This window comes from Hibiscus syriacus, unplaced genomic scaffold (genome assembly GCF_006381635.1).
Source record: "Hibiscus syriacus cultivar Baekdansim isolate YM2019G1 unplaced genomic scaffold, ASM638163v2 tig00111057_pilon, whole genome shotgun sequence".
NCBI classification, from domain to species: domain Eukaryota; kingdom Viridiplantae; phylum Streptophyta; class Magnoliopsida; order Malvales; family Malvaceae; genus Hibiscus; species Hibiscus syriacus.
In genome coordinates, this window is record NW_024062965.1 from 230,502 (window position 1) to 237,585 (window position 7,084).

Consider the following 7,084-nt stretch of genomic DNA (forward strand, 5'->3'; position numbering starts at 1 on the left):
GATGAATAGAGGCCACAGAATAAGTTCTTGCTGCCACCTATCTTCAATGGAGTCAGAACTTTAGACATTCAGTTTTCTGTAATATCTATATAAAATATCTACATCGCATGAAACAGGATGATCGTTGAGATAAACAAATGAATTGGGACTAACAACATGATGTTCAAACAACTGTGTACTTGTCTGAATATCAGGTAGGGTTTTGTCCGGACAAAACAATTTTCATTGTTTAGGCAAACTATAATCATCTAATAAATGCATATATACATCAAACCGAAGCTTAGCTCAAATGGTTCATCGAGTCGGTTTTTAAGATATGGGATCTGATAGATCCGGGTTCATTTTAACATCGGCAACCTTTCCTTTAATCCCTAGACTAAATCCTACAAACAAGCATATCTATCAATGTTATACATTCGAAGATAACCTCTAGAAAAGTATCAAATCTCTTCCAACAAAGACCCTCGGACAGATCTTCCATCTATCGTAGCCTCCAAGGAACCCGCATCCCTCCAGGCACAGGTCTCTGAACCAACTACAATTATAGATAAGACCTCTGACAGGCCCACGTGACTTACTAGAACAAAATCCAAGATCTAACGACCAAATCTATTTAGCTAACTGGCCTACAAATAGCTGTAATGATCTATGTTTGGCATCACCAACCAGAAGCACTATACCCAACATCTATAACTGAGAAGGGGGATCCTGGCATCCATAATCTCCACATATAACTCCTTCCTTATGACTAACTCTCTCACACATAGAAACACCGGCCAATGACCATTCTCTCATCGATCGTGACTCTTCATCCCAATTAGGAGTGAACTACCAACAGGCGACGAGACATCATCAATCAGCAAAGGGATACTATAGTTGGGGACCACATTAAGAAAAGTATGAATGTGAAAAGCTCTTTCAAGTCTTGAGATCAGTACAGATTCCCTATTGCATGCAAGAAATGGACCAATGACAGATGGTGTCCTCTAGAAAGTTGAAAGGCCGGGCAAGGAAAGCGAAACAAGAAAAAGGACGTAGGTTTCCCTATTACAAGGGCAGAGCCCGAACATTTTTCTCAGAAGGGGACCAAAATAACACAAACAGAAACTATATACGACATTCTCTACACAACTAAAGTTTACTGCTTTATTCCAAAACCGAGAGAGCTCGATCAATTACTAGGAACCAATAGCCAAATTTATCTTCAGAGAGGTTCGATCTGTTCTCTCCTAATGATTCATATACTTTATCACAATAAACTCAAACAAAGTAGTTAAATTTTTTCTTTTAAATATATATGGATTACAAAGATATAGATAATATTAAAAAAGAAAGAAAGATGTAAATGTAAAGATAAAAACACAATTGTTTTGGTAAGATGAAGCTGATCTTACCAGAATCAGAAATACAAGTTCTCTACCATTACAGATCATTTCGATTGCAAAAGTGATTTAGAATTAGGTTAGAAGAAAAGTTTTATATAGGCGACTTCAAAAGTATTCAGGGTGTCGAAGGAGAGGTCTTGGTCCTCCGAATCCCATTACAGCATCTGGAAGACTTCGATATTAGCATAAAATAACTAATTCTAAACAAAATTAAATGCACACATAACAAGTGAAAATGTAATTTATTAAAACACAATATAGGAGCATCCTCATCATTGTTACATACAATGACAAGTAGTATGCTCACTTACTAAAAGAAATACCCTTTCCTATCAGCAAGATTCTGTTATGTGGGTGTCATGCAGGTTGCACCCATTTAAATGTGGACATTTTCATATTTCAGCGCAGGTCAAAGATCTCAAACCTTAGATTTGAATTTTTGTAGACATGAGTGCAGTGTTGATATATGGGGCTCCCATTTACTGTTTCTTGGTGAGAATGAAATTGAGATCCTTTCTCTTGGCATTCTTTCAGGACACTCATTCCACCGGGATCGGATATTCGGAATATCCCATAACTCCTGGAAAGAAATTCAATAATGAAAGCTCAATGCTATTAACTTGATCATGATTTTATAAAATTTGCACACAAAGCAGATCTTTACTTTTCACTTAAATAATGAAGGCCTCATTTTTTTATGCAAAAAATTTGCTATTAGTGCATGTCTGTTGAGGCAGTCTCACCTAGCATGTGATTCTAAATTTAATATTTCTCCATATAAAACATATAGAATTCATTTGTTTGAGAGTGTAATTTTAGGGCTACACAGTGAGCCTGCAGCTGCCCTGCAACTACAGATGAACTAAGAAGAAACAAAGTCAACATTGATCAAAGTTAGGTTATACCATCTAGATTCATATTTTACACACTATAGAATGTGAAGAAAAGTGAATTTTTTGATAGATTTGTGAGAAGTAGCCTAAAACCAATCTTTGTAACCACTAACCGCGGGGGGTGTTACATCCATCTTTATATCAAAGGCACATCTGTCTTGCATATAAAGGCAATGAATAGAAGATGCAGGATGAATTGGCCATGATAGGAACTGAAGCAATATTCACACGTTACAGAGGCCAAAGGGAAGTCATGTATATTGAAGGCCAAGAAATATATAGTTAATCGGCATGATGGAAAACCAAAATAAAAAAACTGGATTAAAGATAAACCTAGATATGCAGATGAAGGCATTATCAGTATTATCTGTGACATAATCCAAGTTCTCAACAATTCAATCAGTGTGCAAGGGACAGACCTTGAATTATCGGTAGGAGCCACAACAATGGCAAAAGCCTCTGGAACCATCACCTGAAAATAATTTGAGAAATGTCATACCGTGGCAATAATCTTATAGTACATTTGATTCGCTGTGATGGAATAGAATAGGAATTCAATGGCTATTCGATGGGAATGAAATAGAGAAGTAAGAGTAATGCATTGTTTGGTTGAATGAATGGAATAAAGTAGTAATAGTATTACATTGTTTGCTTTTTAAATGATTTCTTTTCGAAATATCAGAATATCATACATAGGTAAAACATGTGATATAATAATAAGACAGTTATCCAGAGAGGAATATACAGATTGAAGTCTAGGATGATCTAGACCCAATCTTTGAGCAATAATTGGGCTGCATAAACGATTTACTTAATTACCTGATACGAGTATTGAGTATGAAGATCTACTGATGACATGAAACAACTCTGAGAAGGGTGTGTCTGAAAGAAAACAAGAAACGTAGCACTGAGGTCAGTTTGATGAGTAGTGGTACTTGCATTTGAATTTTGAGGATTTTACATATTTCTTGTAAAATCTAGAGAGCAGAGAAACAGAAATCTAAACGAAACTAATGTAAAAAAGGAGTGAACATACATGTATCCATCCCACTGGAAAAAGGGACCGCTCATTTTGTATGGAAAATATTTCCTCCTCACTAATAGCCTGACACTGTTGTTCATTATTGACAAGTTAACAGCAGAAAGTGCTAAGACAATGTAAAATATTAAAGTGAAGCAAAGTGTTAAGATTCCATCACACTTACAGAATTTGAAGTTGATTCCTGTTTAGGTATTATCAGAGTGGTTACATAGAAAGTTCCCCTTTCCTGTTTCATTAAGGAAAAGGAAGTAAAATTGGGGACATTAATAATGGCATTAAGCAGACTAGCTCACTCAAACAAGAATGAATCTAGACCAGCTATAGTGTTCAAAATCAACACATTAGCAGACATTAGTTTGAACACAAAAATCACCTCACCTAAAATGATATAGTTGAAAGTATGAGAGATTATTCGATCGAGTCGAGTTCAAAAAATTTGAGTTGACGAGTCTTTTTTTGTCACTCAAATTTTATTTGAATTTTTTTTGAGTTGAGCTGTTTGAGTTTCTTTTCAAATTTGATCGTAATTATTTTATAATATTATAGTACGAATTGATTCCAATTTAAACGAATTTCTCTAACCATATATATATATATATATATATATATATATATATATCCATAATCTTCATATTTTTCACATGTGTAATTGTAAGTAAGACTTGAAAAGTTATTTAATAAATCAATACCATCTAAAACTGACGGGATTATAAATGATTCAAAGAATTGACGGGAAGAAAGAATTTACAAACAATTTAAAATCAAAGGACCAAATTGAATAAAATGCAAAGCTGAGGGACATAATTGAAAAATAGGAAATTTGCTAAAAAATAGGAATTGAAGTTACATAGGTATCCCATAGGAGTAGAGGAACATGTTGTTTGACTTTGGTAAAAAATGGACTTAAGATGAAATCATGTAAAGTTAAGAGACTAAATTGGAAAAAGAGAAAAATTATTGTAAAAAAGAGGAATTGAATCTACACAGGTATTCTACAGTGGTTTAGAAGCATGTGGTTCAAATTTTTTAAAAAATGGACTTAAAATGGTGGAATTGTTGGAATTGAAGAAACAAGAAAATTAGAAAGCAAACCACAAAACAGTCAAAATTACTTATAGCTAAAGACCATAACGACATTTTAATTTTCAGTTTTTCAAACTTTGCAAATTCAAACTCGACTCAAACTCAAAATTCAAGTTGACTTGAATAACTCAAAACTCGAAAAAAATGATTTTTTTCAAGTAGAATTGAGTTTTAACCATTCCTAGTTGAAGGATTCCTTAGTAAGCCTCATCAGTGGAAAATTTTCCAGACTGGCTTAAATTGGATATAGGTTTTTACTAATTTTTGTCAGAATGTACAGATATGGTACATGTTAGGTTTAAATGAGTTTTATAATTGATAAAAATACGAGGTTATATCTAATCTCTGTTACTCAGACTCGGGTGTGAGTTACAGATAGTATGTATCGCACGTGGGATTATTCAAGTTGTTTTCTATGTTTTTCCTTGTTTTCGGAGGGTGTTCATACCTCTTACCCATGTCCGGATAAGTGTCAAACACAAGTGCTTCAAACAAAAATTCGGAGCAATATAGTATCTAATTCTTCAAGCTCTGGCCCAGCAAAACAGAAAGCAAATAAAACAGCTAAAGTGACATTCCCACCTAACAGATATTCTTAAAACATTTACAATGTTATGCTTCTACCAACAGCCATTTCTTTTCATTAAATAGTATAGGAAAATTTATTTCATAAAATACCAGGCGACAATGAAAATAAAACATTTGTAGAGCTGCGCATGAACCTTACATGAAAGAACCAATTATGCCAGCATACACCGCAACTTATGATGCTACAAATATCAATAATACAAAACACTGTGAATGTTGAAAGAAAAAGGTCATAGATCTTACAAGAAAAGCACCAAGAACACCACATGTTTCCAGATCCTTCTTTGTGTTTTCCTTAGCTAGTTCAAGAAAATCCTCCATTAATCGGGTTGACTGAGAAAAAAAAAGAAAGGAGAAATAAAAGGATAAGTTAAGTCTGGTCATTATATACTACTTCTCTTTTCTTTTTCTCCTTTTTTTGTGTGTGTGGGGGGGGGGGGTTGTTCCGAAGAACCTTAAAAGGGGGTTATATAGGAAAGATAGCAAAATTGCATAATTTAAACGTGATTACTATATGAACATCCTGAAGCACCCTACAGGCTTCCCCTTTCATTGTATTGCTGGTCGTCTGAATCAATTACACGTGAAACATGTGAAGTTTGAGATGCTTTCTCAGTGAAAGAGAGTATAGTAGAAGGAGAAGATTGAGTGACAGCATGAATTTTGAAGAGCTTGCATGTGGTGGTTGTCTGATCTGGAATTGGACAATGTGATCCATGTCCTGTGCAACTTATCGCAGAATCCAGTTCACTACAAGATGCCAATCCAACTCTTTCCTCAATGACAATCCTCAAGCTGTAATCAAGACAGGAAAATTATAAGCTTAATATTGTTAATCTGAGAAAGATGTTTCAGGATTAAGAAGGTAACTTTGACAGCATACAGATTTAAGCAGGTTCATAAATTGTACCTTTGACATTCTGCTTGTGGTATGCCACAGATTCTCTCCTGTACAGCAAAGCCGAAAAATGGAATCACTCTTTTATGTTTTAAATACAATTTGAGATTATTGAACAATTGCTTCTGATGATTCTAGATTTGATAGTCTCTAGTTCCCATCTCAATTATGAAGTACAGATATTGATTAGATTGCTAACACTACTTTTGAAGCAAGCATGGAAAGTCATCCCAGAATGCGTCTCAAAATTCTAACTGCAGAATTTCAGTGATAAGATACTGTTTATCCTTTCTTTAGTTCCAATTGAATCAAGCAACATTACTTTCTTGAGCTCTTCCAGAAGAAAGGCAGAAAATGCAAATAACACTGTAACAAAATAAATGTCTATAAACTTTCATATAATTTTATTAATAGTCTTCAGAATTTCAAGCCGGTTATAAGCATTAGTAAGTCGTTACTATAATTCCTGGCCAGATTATATTTTTAAAACGCAAGCAGCGTTGCTGTCAGATAATACAAACAACATTCATCAAAAGCTACGGCACAGGATTTATTAGAGTTTTACCTTCTTCCTACCTACATTTAAAGGGGCGTAAATTTCTTGAGAGAGTGCATCTTGGATAACTAAGGGTTTCGAAATTTCTCCTTGATCAACAAACTGGTACATCTGAGAATAAAAAACAATAATATTAACTTCTACAAATCCGATTATTAGCATCATTTTATCCAATATTCAGAGCTCTAAAATAGAATCAGTAGTTTGATGAACACGATTAAAAGAAAGACAATCTAAACATCCATCAGTAATTTTCCTTAGAAAAAGAAATGGTGGGTCTCGTATGCTATTCAGATCTTAAAACAAGTGACGGCATCAGAAACTCGAACACCAATCCTCAAATAAGAATCTTTACCATGCTGCAGTGAAGACCTTTGCTCGTAAAGCGGATCGAATAACACTACATCAATGTTATACAACTTTGAGGAATACGCAAATAAATAATCAATAAATTCATTGAATTGTTTGCTTTGCAACATGCTTTTGGGTTTTAGAAACAAAAATCGAAAAGTGAGTTCAGTTGGAAACAAAACCAAAAGTCTAACTGTAAAAAAGCAGTAAACGAGTAGCTAACCTTTTGCTATCTGTTCATACAGTAATGTAATAAAGCAAAACAATAAAATAAATGAAAAGCAAATA

General features: G+C 34.1%; 1 pseudogene; it reads right to left on the minus strand.

Moving 5' to 3' along the window:
- Window positions 1-1,606: 1,606 nt before the first annotated feature.
- Window positions 1,607-6,818, minus strand: LOC120151407 (annotated as a pseudogene).
- Between the last annotated feature and the right edge of the window lie 266 nt (window positions 6,819-7,084).